We start from the raw sequence: 13337 nt of genomic DNA, 5'->3' as shown, positions 1-13337 counted from the left end.
TATTTATTTACTGTAATGTGTGATGGAGGGACGCAGCTCCAAGCAAAGACACTTCGGACGGCTAAAGAGGCCATCCGTTACCTTACATCAGTATAATAACTCAGGATATATTATCCCTAAGACAGACGCAAGCCAGTGACTGCACTGAGGGAACAGCTGCAGGTATATGGGGTGAACGGTCAGTATATAATAATAGAACACATTATATAATAAAACATTGGCATACATTGTATAATAAAGAGACACTACCTTCATTATTGGTCACACAGTTATAAGAAATTAGTTATAACACGTTAGAACTGCGTACAAAAATATATCCATTGGGATGTTTGAGGAAACAAAGAAGGAATCTAGGAACCTAAAGAGGTTATGGCTGGTGACCGAAAGCCGAACAATTTCAGTTCGTCTTAGTCACATTAACTTGTGTTTTCGGGTAAACAGAAAGCTGCCCAGCGCTAGCAGAGTCCCAGAGAGAGGCTGTTGGCATAACTACAACGTACTAAGAAACATTTATATGCCTGGAAAATGTTAATTTACTAGAACAGAGATGGCGAAACGCGTAGGTACCCCGGCAGACACTTGGTTGTACATGTTGGGAATGAATACAAAAAAAAATACGCAACCGCCATAATTCCTACACAAAACAATTACTACTCTCCGTACCCTCACCCTCTATGACTGTACCCACAACTCACAGTATACCTGGATCCACAAACAAAACTTTTTCCCATCTACTCTACGCTATTCTACTTAAACTCTCAACCTGTTAAAATCATGGCTGCTACTCCTATGTAACTTAACGCAATGGTGGTGTGTCCAGTCAAGGGTAAAAGGGGCCAACGGGAGGTCTCTGTCTGGAGGCACTTAGCAGTCACGGAGGACAACAGGAATGCGGGGTATGACTGTAGTACAATGGTCAACAAGAAAAAAAGAGCAAATAATTCAATTATTCAGGAACCCCCATGCTGAACCATCGATCCCTGTAAGGCATAACCTTAGCAGAAAATGTCACCAGGCGGCTCCTGATGCAGAACATCTTGTTGGCCTGTCGCAATGCTGGACAGTAACACGTTGAAGAGCAATAGAGTCTTTGCCAGAAGTAGTCACCATGGATTCAGGACCCCGTACTCTCAAGGAGTCCTACCAGGCAAAGACTATCCCAGGAAAGGAATATCACCAACGTCACCAACGGAGAATCCAATATCAATTATTCAGAGACACCACAGTCCTCAGGACTCATCAGACCCATCCTCCAGCTCCTGCATCTGTTGACCAATAACGTTCACAGATCTCTGTTATACGAGCCATCATATCTTTTGAGTTGGAAATGGCTTGAAGAAGCTGTTCCAAAATATGGTTGGAAGATACAGCCAATGTACTGTAGGATAATAGCAAAGTTCCACAGGGTAGCTCTGAACAGGAGCCTGGAGATATATTTTGGAACTGCGCAGGGTGCACTGAACTGTTTTTTTATTTATTTTTTCAATATAAATTTTTATTAAGCGTTTTGTTCCGTTTTATACAGAAGGGGAGCGGGATACAGAATAGAATAGGGGGGGGGGGTACAATCCAACATACAGTAGATCAATTTATACTAATACAGATAGAAGTGCCTCTACATAAGTTACATTGAGGGTATTGATAAGAGCAATACAATATAAAATAAAAAGTTAGTTGGCGATAGAGTGGAGTAGGCTAAATGGGTTTTGCAATACATTAGGCCAGGTCGAATATTAATGTTGCCCCTTCTGGGGAGGCAACAAAATCCCGCCAACAGGACCAAGTCACTAGGGGAGAAGATGTTTTAGATGAGGAGGTTAAACCCATAGTTTCCATTTGGAACGAATGGTGTAGTTTCCTGATAATTTTACTAAGGGGAGGGGGAGATGGATTTTTTCATTTTTGGGCTAATGCTGCCCGTGTAGCTATGAACAAATGGCCTAAGACGTAGCATTTGATCTGTGGGAAGTCAGGAGGGTATAAATGCAACAACGCCGGGAGGGGGGGACCTCTCGATCGTAGCTCCAATGACTTTGGAGGCAAGATTAAAAACCGCCCCCGCAGTTGTCTTATTTTCGGGCAGGATTTATTCTCTAAAGTGTCAGCTTGGCTCTCTGCATACCAAAAGCTTATTGATCCTTTTGAGTTACCGAGAGCTAATTTTGATAGAATTCTAGCAGGATTGGTCCTGAGGATCTCACCACACTCTTTAGCCAGTGGACAATCTGGCCATAAGTACACTGAACTGGTTTTAACAGCAAACCTATTTGTGCAAGTAAGCACTGAGCATCAGGGTAACCCTCCTTAGGGACAATAAAGCAGGTTCAGCAGAGTCCAGGGACGATAAACAGGTCCAGCGAGTAACAACTAAAATAAGGGCACTACAAGGTAGCACTGTACTGGAGATCAGAGTCAGCAATTTGACAAAACAAGGAAGGGAGGAGTGTCCTCTTACCGCCACCAGATAGCATGGAGAAACAGACTCCGACAGAATAGTGGTGGACAAGGAAATCACATCGCCGAGTCCTGAAGGACAGCAGAATGGAGCAGCCACCACTATCCCAGAATTATGTGACCAATTGCCAGAAGAAACTGCATATGGCTTCTATTACAGAAGAAGGCCAGGGGAAGCAGAGAATGGTGGGAAGAGGAACACAGGAGGCAGAGCCTGACAAAGTACTTCCAGGGTGACGCAAGTGAATCAGATGTAGGTAAAAGTCTATTGTGACCATGGGATATTCAGGCCGGAGAGAAGTGAGACTCACACCATACCTCATGCCTGTCTGCGTCACACCCCAGCTAATTTTTCAAATACCTGTTGGAGCCTTTGTATTTATGCCTTTACAGAATACAGAAATGCCTGGGCATAAGACACCACCCTGTAATATCACATTTAGAAATTATTAACAATAGTCCAAGGACAGAATAAATATGTACAGCAATAGAAGCGGACATTCACACAGGGTAACTCTGCAGTCCGCTGAGCCTGGAGCAGCGCCAATGCCAAGTGTCTCGCACATGTGCAGCCTAAAGTGGGCCCCCATAATGTCATGGTCAGCTAATGGTAGAGAAAGATGCAATAAACATTCCGATGACTATACTGTAATTAGAATAGTTGTCCTTCATCACCCCACAGCAGTGTATAACACTGCACACAGTAATCTACAAACCAGTACAGGGAGACTAGATGTCCTTCATCACCCCACAGCAGCGTATAACACTGCACACAGTCATCTACAGACCAGTACAGGGAGAATAGATGTCCTTCATCACCCCACAGCAGCGTATAACACTGCACACAGTAATCTACAGACCAGTACAGGGAGAATAGATGTCCTTCATCACCCCACAGCAGCGTATAACACTGCACACAGTCATCTACAGACCAGTACAGGGAGAATAGATGTTCTTCATCACCCCACACCAGCATATAACACTGCACACCGTCATCTACAGACCAGTACAGGGAGAATAGATGTTTTTCATCACCCCACAGCAGCGTATAACACTGCACACAGTCATCTACAGACCAGTACAGGGAGAATAGATGTCCTTCATCACCCCACAGCCGCGTATAACACTGCACACAGTCATCTACAGACCAGTACAGGGAGAATAGATGTCCTTCATCACCCCACAGCAGCGTATAACACTGCACACAGTCATCTACAGACCAGTACAGGGAGAATAGATGTCCTTCATCACCCCACAGCAGCGTATAACACTGCACACAGTCATCTACAGACCAGTACAGGGAGAATAGATGTTCTTCATCACCCCACACCAGCGTATAACACTGCACACAGTGATCTACAGACCAGTACAGGGAGAATAGATGTTCTTCATCACCCCACACCAGCATATAACACTGCACACCGTCATCTACAGACCAGTACAGGGAGAATAGATGTTTTTCATCACCCCACAGCAGCGTATAACACTGCACACAGTCATCTACAGACCAGTACAGGGAGAATAGATGTCCTTCATCACCCCACAGCCGCGTATAACACTGCACACAGTCATCTACAGACCAGTACAGGGAGAATAGATGTCCTTCATCACCCCACAGCAGCGTATAACACTGCACACAGTCATCTACAGACCAGTACAGGGAGAATAGATGTCCTTCATCACCCCACAGCAGTGTATAACACTGCGCACAGTCATCTACAGACCAGTACAGGGACAATAGATGTCCTTCATCACCCCACACCAGTGTATAACACTGCACACCGTCATCTACAGACCAGTACAGGGAGAATAGATGTCCTTCATCACCCCACAGCAGCGTATAACACTGCACACAGTCATCTACAGACCAGTACAGGGAGAATAGATGTCCTTCATCACCCCACAGCAGCGTATAACACTGCACAGTCATCTACAGACCAGTACAGGGAGAATAGATGTCCTTCATCACCCCACAGCAGTGTATAACACTGCACACAGTCATCTACAGACCAGTACAGGGAGAATAGATGTCCTTCATCACCCCCACAGCAGCGTATAACACTGCACACAGTCATCTCCAGACCAGTACAGGGAGAATAGATGTCCTTCATCACCCCCACAGCAGCGTATAACACTGCACACAGTCATCTACAGACCAGTACAGGGAGAATAGATGTCCTTCATCACCCCACAGCAGTGTATAACACTGCGCACAGTCATCTACAGACCAGTACAGGGACAATAGATGTCCTTCATCACCCCACACCAGTGTATAACACTGCACACCGTCATCTACAGACCAGTACAGGGAGAATAGATGTCCTTCATCACCCCACAGCAGCGTATAACACTGCACACAGTCATCTACAGACCAGTACAGGGAGAATAGATGTCCTTCATCACCCCACAGCAGCGTATAACACTGCACAGTCATCTACAGACCAGTACAGGGAGAATAGATGTCCTTCATCACCCCACAGCAGTGTATAACACTGCACACAGTCATCTACAGACCAGTACAGGGAGAATAGATGTCCTTCATCACCCCCACAGCAGCGTATAACACTGCACACAGTCATCTCCAGACCAGTACAGGGAGAATAGATGTCCTTCATCACCCCCACAGCAGCGTATAACACTGCACACAGTCATCTCCAGACCAGTACAGGGAGAATAGATGTCCTTCGTCACCCCACTGCAGCGTATAACACTGCACACAGTCATCTACAGACCAGTACAGGGAGAATAGAACTATAGTTATATCTACATTGAAGGCACAGTGGAAGTAAATAAACAAGATATAAGGGATGGGAATCCTCTCAGAGTGACTGACTGACACCTAATATACAGTATTCTGCGTGTGGTGATTATGCAGCGATGCCAGTGATTGGTAACAGACCTGGGATCCTGCGCTGCAGATAATAATTTGTACAGAGACGATACGCAGAGGAGAACGCTCCTGTGCATCACTCATGTAACACAACACCTACCAACACGTCGGCTTTCATTTACTGACTTGTGCTTAAAGTTTCACCAAGATTTACTTAAATTGGTGTCTACGCAGTAGAGCGACTGTGAATCGGCCTCATGGACCAGCCTCCAGATCAGCAATAGGCAAGCTGGCAGACTTCAAGGGCCACCTGCTGGGTACACACTGGGCAATTCCTGTGGCCGCCAATATACTTCTATACTTCTATAACTAATATCTAACAATATTTCGCATACACTATCGTTTGCGATATCGGTCAGAGACATCACCCCCTGCTCCGTACATGCAGTCACTGACAATATTGCGAGATTGAGATACATGTGCAGACGGCAGGGAGTTGTTAATAAGAACCTGCGGCTGCGCACATCGTTAACGATACTGAGCATACATACTAGACGATATGCACGCAGTATATCGTCCATATCGTTAATGATATATCTCCCAGTGTGTACCAAACATTAATGTGCTCATACACTTAAGCGAGGTATTGTATGCCTCCCTCACATACGATACCCCAACTGCCTGCCAGGCTCCTGAGCGGCAGGACCGCATTTGATATATCGTTTGAGCTCTATTTTGCATACAATGTATCGTATTCGATCCCAGCAAGGGCTGCGGGATCTGACAAATCCTTAGTGCATAAACTACTATGATCTCTGCTATCTGCCATGTTAATGCTGTGGTTGAAAAATGACCGATTGTCTGGTACTATATCTCTCCACTTTATCTCTCTCCAAGTACATAGACCCCATGGACTCTGGAGTTGCACATCTTTTCCTTCATAGATGACGATTTACTGAGAAATCACCAACCTAAAATAAAGACCGTTGGTGAAGGTGCCCGAAATCTGATATATACCGCATCAGACACCAGTGTGGTATATACCGCATCAGATACAGTACCAGTGTGATACACACCACATCAGATACAGTACCAGTGTGATAGATATACTGCATCAGATACAGTACCAGTGTGATAGATATACTGCATCAGATACAGTACCAGTGTGATATATACCGCATCAGATACCAGTGTGATATATACCGCATCAGATACCAGTGTGATATATACCGCATCAGATACCAGTGTGATATATACCGCATCAGATACCAGTGTGATATATACCGCATCAGATACCAGTGTGATATATACCGCATCAGATACCATTGTGATATATACCGCATCAGATACCAGTGTGATATATACCGCATCAGATAACATTGTGATATATAACACATCAGATACCGTACCAGTGTGATATACACCACATCAGATACAGTACCAATGTGATATATACCACATCAGATACATTACCAATGTGATATACACCGCATCAGATACCAGTGTGATATACACCGCATCAGATACCAGTGTGATATACACCGCATCAGATACCAGTGTGATATATATACTGCATCAGATACCAGTGTGATATATTCCGGATCAGGCAGCACGGGGTGATATACTGTACATCGCATCAGACACCAGTGTGATATATATACTGCATCAGATACAGTACCAGTGTGATATATACCACATCGGATACCAGTGTGATATATACCACATCGGATACCAGTGTGATATATAGCACATCGGATACCATTGTAATATATACTGCATCAGATACAGTACCAGTGTGATATATACCACATCAAATACCAGTGTGATATATACTGAATCAAAGAGCACGGGGTGATATACTGTACATCGCATCAGACACCAGTGTGGTATATACCGTACATACCAGCATGTATGTAGGAGGGACCACAGCAGGAACCTTCGATCCCCGCTGTGATCCCTCCTGCCACACTCCCGGGTGCATCCCCCCAAGGTTACTATCTGGGATGCGTAACTACCTGATGTATAAACATCGGGCAGCATTGCGTCGGGTCCCTGGGCTAACACCATTCTGTGATGGTGGTAGCCCATTATAGCGGGGCCGGCACTAACCGCACATGTGCAAACCCCCGGCACCCAGCGAAGTAGTGCAGAAACGGCCTTCATGTCCCTGTGTCTGCAGGATGATACATTCAGCCAAAAGGATCACATATTGCAAAGCAATCCTGGGTGGTAAATGCTGCCCAAATCGCATTGCATGTGTAGGAGGCCCCGGGGCGGGGCCAGGCGCGCACCACTCGCTGCGCGTACTCACCTCGCTGCGCTCCGCCTCCTACCTTCGGGCCTGTGACGGTCCCGGTACCTTCCTCTTGCTCCACTGGTCTCCAGAGGCGACTGCACCTGTAGGGGAAACAAGGGGGAAAACCCCCTAAGGGGGGGAGGGGATGCTCATCACAGGCACTATTGGCCTCAGAGTGGTTACACCCGCTTGTGGAACACGGCAGGCGTAACTGAGGTGGGGGAACGCTCCGGGGAGGGGAAGGAGCACAAACAACACGACAACAGATTCAATACAATTTCTACTCACCAGTCGTTCACTGGTCCACCGTCACACTTCCAGTGCGGATACCGGCACCTGAAAAGGAACTCACGTAACCTCCTGCTCCCTAGGGCAGGGCAATACACCAACGCGCATGCGGCTTACCTCCTGCGCACCCTGCGGCCTGAAGCCGGCTTACGTAACTTGCGACCTAGCGCTGGATCCTTAGATGCCACAGCCTAGCGTCGCGCAATCTATGACCTAACGCCGGATCTTCCGATGCCATGGCCTAGCGTCCTGCAACCTGGCGCCTAACGCCCGCGCAACCTGTGACCTAGCGCCGGATCTTCCGATGCCACGGCCTAGCGTCACGCAACCTGGCGCCTAACGCCCGCGCAACCTGTGACCTAGCGCCGGATCTTCCGATGCCACGGCCTAGCGTCACGCAACCTGAAAAGAACACAATCTGCACAGGGCCACGATTGGTGAACCCCAGTACAGCATACAGTACACGGTGTCAAGTAAAACAGTGCAATGTAAAGAGACAACACTGCACCAACACCTAGCGAGGGCCTACCTCCCTCTGGCTGTTCCTAGCCTTACCGCGATATCCCTTGCGGCGATAACTGCACTCAAGGCCTGTCGATACAGGCCTGTTACTCTTCCTGAGAGGCCTCAGCCCTAGCGGGGTCTGGGCCTCGTACCCGAACAGGGCCTTGCGGCCCACGACCAGCTGGACCTGGTGCCCAGTGACCCAGGTGGGCCTGTGGCCCAATAAAACAATGGGGCCCGAGGGGCCTACTATGTAAGGGCCTAAAGCCCAGAGCACCAATGGGCCTAATGCCCAACAACACACAAAAGGGGCCTAATGCCCAACAACACAAAAGGGGCCTAATGCCCAAAAGCACCCAAACCTTGGGTCCCCACGGGCCTAGAGCCCGACTACTAGCGCACAGGCCTGGTGCCTGAATTGGGCCCACGGACCTAATGCCCGCACACCTGGTGGTCTTACCCGTCCTAGGGCCTTCCGCTGGACCAAGCCTGGTCCAGCCACGAGGGTGGTCCGTCTTCGCCGGAGGTGGGATGCTTCCCACCACCTCCGGGCTTCCTACAGTCTTCACCGGGGCAGCGGGGGCCGGGGCAAGCTCTTTTGCGTTGCACCCCGCCGCACCCGGGCTTCTTCCGTCTTCGCCGGCTGTCCCCGGCACTGTGTCCTTCGCCCGGCGGGCGGCAGCGTGTAGCAGTACTCCGCACACAGCTGCCGCCTCCCGGGGCTTCCGGCGGCAGACCTCGCTCCGTCCTGCAGCCTCCGCGCTCTTCCTTCTCCGTCGCCGAACTCCTCTTCCCGCCCCCGGCGCTGGTTAGTTCAAACCAGCACCCGGGGGCGGGGCTCGTGACGTGGCGAGCCAGGATTGGCTCGCCGCCGCCACTTCCCATTGGGCGCCAGAGCGAGAGCCATGATTGGCTCTCCTTTGGCGCCGTATTTGAATCCCCTTTGTTCGTGGGGATCAGCGGCAAAGGCTCGCCGCTGCCCCCACACCCGGCGTCACTGGAGGGTCTGCTTCCGGCTCCCTGGGGTGGCGCCAGGCCACCCCAGGCCAGGAAGCAGGCGCCAGCCAGCAGCAGGGCCAGTGACCGCACTAGTACACTGGCCCTGGCTGCAGGGGGCGGCGCCACCCGGCGGCGGCACTGCCCCTTTCGTCCCGGTGCAATAGCACCGGGGCGTATTTCTACACTTGCCCCCCCCTTTTCCTTTGTGGTCCCCACAAAGTGAGCCATTACCTGCGTTCCGGCGTCAGGGTCACCCTGGTCCTCTCGGGAGGTCGGTCCTGGTCCGGGTGTCCCATCTGGGGTGCCTGGGCCAGCATCTGCAGAAGGAAAACTCACCTCCACCTTCTCGTCTGGGGGTGTGGCTTCCGGGTATAGGTCTCCTGTGTCGCGGGTGGTTGTCTCCAGGGACTGGTCCTGGTCCTCTGTGGGCAGTGGACTCCTGCGTTTGGCTTCCGGCCTCCTCCGCCGACTCCTCCGAGGGAGGGGTCGTTCGCCGGGGTCACCCGCCATAGGCCAACAGGGAGATTCCCCTTCCAAGGGCATCACCTCTACCCATTCTTCTCCCATCCGGTTTTCCTGTTGAGGGGTTGCCCTCTGGCCACCGGATGTTCCCTCTGGGGCACTTCCTACCTCTCGGGCAGCCGCCCTTGAGGGAGGGGGGTCGTCCTCCTCTTCCATAGTCTCCCAACCGTCGTCCTCAGATCCTCCAGGGTCAGTCTCTTCCCGCGAATCGTAGTCCATAGGCCAGGGGCATTCAGGGCGTATGTGGTCGAGGTCGCCGCAGCCCGTGCACCTCTCCGATTCCTCTTCGCTACCGTCGTCCTCTGAGGACCAGTTGGTGGGGTCATGGTGGTCGACATACCCTTGGCACCAATTCTTAATCGTCTGGGCGGAGACGTAGGGGCAATCCGGTGGTTCGTGGTCCACCTCGTTGCAGAGTTCGCACCAGGGTTCGTCCCATTCGGTATCATCTCTTGCTGTGTAGCCTTCGCCTCTCTCGCTGGTATCTGCTAGCCACTGTGCCATCGGCGAGACGTCTCGCTCCAGGACGTCCTCTGCCTCCGCGGACTTCCTTCCTCCTATTGGCACGTCCCTACCTTCCGGAGCTTCTGGTCCCAACCGTTCGAGTTGGAGACTGGTCCGGCAGGGGGAGTGGCGAGGGTTCCCTGTTGTGCCTTCCTGCCCCGCCCAACATGGGAACCTTTCCGCGATCCAGAAGGGAGATATCACGGCCTCCTCCGTCACCACGGGGTCTGGATGCCTTGGCCCCTTCCACTCCGTCGATCTGATTGTTTCCATTGCAGCATGGCTTTGGGGGCAGTCGCTGGTAAAGTGTCCCATCTGCTGACACGTCCGGCAAGGGGCCACCCGAGCCTTCGCGAGCCTCTCCTCCCGTCGCTGGTCCTTGTCGCGCTGGATGGACCTCTGTACAATCCTCATTAGGTCCGCTCCTGTCACCGTCACCCAACCATCTTCATCAACACAGGGGTAAGGTGCTTCCGGAAGGTCCCTCCGGCGGGTCTCCCTGGGGGTGCCCCACATCGCAACTGTGGGTTCAGATCCTGCCGACTACGCCAAAATGTAGGAGGCCCCGGGGCGGGGCCAGGCGCGCACCACTCGCTGCGCGTACTCACCTCGCTGCGCTCCGCCTCCTACCTTCGGGCCTGTGACGGTCCCGGTACCTTCCTCTTGCTCCACTGGTCTCCAGAGGCGACTGCACCTGTAGGGGAAACAAGGGGGAAAACCCCCTAAGGGGGGGAGGGGATGCTCATCACAGGCACTATTGGCCTCAGAGTGGTTACACCCGCTTGTGGAACACGGCAGGCGTAACTGAGGTGGGGGAACGCTCCGGGGAGGGGAAGGAGCACAAACAACACGACAACAGATTCAATACAATTTCTACTCACCAGTCGTTCACTGGTCCACCGTCACACTTCCAGTGCGGATACCGGCACCTGAAAAGGAACTCACGTAACCTCCTGCTCCCTAGGGCAGGGCAATACACCAACGCGCATGCGGCTTACCTCCTGCGCACCCTGCGGCCTGAAGCCGGCTTACGTAACTTGCGACCTAGCGCTGGATCCTTAGATGCCACAGCCTAGCGTCGCGCAATCTATGACCTAACGCCGGATCTTCCGATGCCACGGCCTAGCGTCCTGCAACCTGGCGCCTAACGCCCGCGCAACCTGTGACCTAGCGCCGGATCTTCCGATGCCACGGCCTAGCGTCACGCAACCTGGCGCCTAACGCCCGCGCAACCTGTGACCTAGCGCCGGATCTTCCGATGCCACGGCCTAGCGTCACGCAACCTAAAAAGAACACAATCTGCACAGGGCCACGATTGGTGAACCCCAGTACAGCATACAGTACACGGTGTCAAGTAAAACAGTGCAATGTAAAGAGACAACACTGCACCAACACCTAGCGAGGGCCTACCTCCCTCTGGCTGTTCCTAGCCTTACCGCGATATCCCTTGCGGCGATAACTGCACTCAAGGCCTGTCGATACAGGCCTGTTACTCTTCCTGAGAGGCCTCAGCCCTAGCGGGGTCTGGGCCTCGTACCCGAACAGGGCCTTGCGGCCCACGACCAGCTGGACCTGGTGCCCAGTGACCCAGGTGGGCCTGTGGCCCAATAAAACAATGGGGCCCGAGGGGCCTACTATGTAAGGGCCTAAAGCCCAGAGCACCAATGGGCCTAATGCCCAACAACACACAAAAGGGGCCTAATGCCCAACAACACAAAAGGGGCCTAATGCCCAAAAGCACCCAAACCTTGGGTCCCCACGGGCCTAGAGCCCGACTACTAGCGCACAGGCCTGGTGCCTGAATTGGGCCCACGGACCTAATGCCCGCACACCTGGTGGTCTAGGGAGGGGACCCACATTGTGGACTTACCCGTCCTAGGGCCTTCCACTGGACCAAGCCTGGTCCAGCCACGAGGGTGGTCCGTCTTCGCCGGAGGTGGGATGCTTCCCACCACCTCCGGGCTTCCTGCAGTCTTCACCGGGGCAGCGGGGGCCGGGGCAAGCTCTTTTGCGTTGCACCCCGCCGCACCCGGGCTTCTTCCGTCTTCGCCGGCTGTCCCCGGCACTGTGTCCTTCGCCCGGCGGGCGGCAGCGTGTAGCAGTACTCCGCACACAGCTGCCGCCTCCCGGGGCTTCCGGCGGCAGACCTCGCTCCGTCCTGCAGCCTCCGCGCTCTTCCTTCTCCGTCGCCGAACTCCTCTTCCCGCCCCCGGCGCTGGTTAGTTCAAACCAGCACCCGGGGGCGGGGCTCGTGACGTGGCGAGCCAGGATTGGCTCGCCGCCGCCACTTCCCATTGGGCGCCAGAGCGAGAGCCATGATTGGCTCTCCTTTGGCGCCGTATTTGAATCCCCTTTGTTCGTGGGGATCAGCGGCAAAGGCTCGCCGCTGCCCCCACACCCGGCGTCACTGGAGGGTCTGCTTCCGGCTCCCTGGGGTGGCGCCAGGCCACCCCAGGCCAGGAAGCAGGCGCCAGCCAGCAGCAGGGCCAGTGACCGCACTAGTACACTGGCTGCAGGGGGGCGGCGCCACCCGGCGGCGGCACTGCCCCTTTCGTCCCGGTGCAATAGCACCGGGGCGTATTTCTACACATGTGCGGTCCAATAATAAACGGTCCCCTTAATGCAGCAATGCTGGAGTTCCGCCTGTCGGCGGGAGAGGCTGGAGCCTGGTCTTGCTTGCAGGTCGCACTTGTGCTCTCTGTTACTCACTATTCCATCTACCTCAGAGCAGTCCCCGGCCTGCCGGCCTACCTCTCGCCTCAGCCAGATCACATTGCTAGCATCTTGGTCTATAAGAATGCCTTACTGGATTAGGAAGCGTGCAGTCTGAACCTACTCATGGCAGGGACTGTAGCTGCCAGGAGACATCAGCCGGGCTGGGATGACGAGCTCCCCCCCAGCACATCAATCATAAGACGCCACGATGCTTTTTGTCAGATT

The sequence above is a fragment of the Crinia signifera genome, chromosome 11, assembly GCF_055691185.1.
Source record: "Crinia signifera chromosome 11, ASM5569118v1, whole genome shotgun sequence".
NCBI lineage: Eukaryota > Metazoa > Chordata > Amphibia > Anura > Myobatrachidae > Crinia > Crinia signifera.
The sequence above is the reverse complement of the archived record's forward strand: the minus strand, read 5'-3'. Positions refer to the sequence as shown.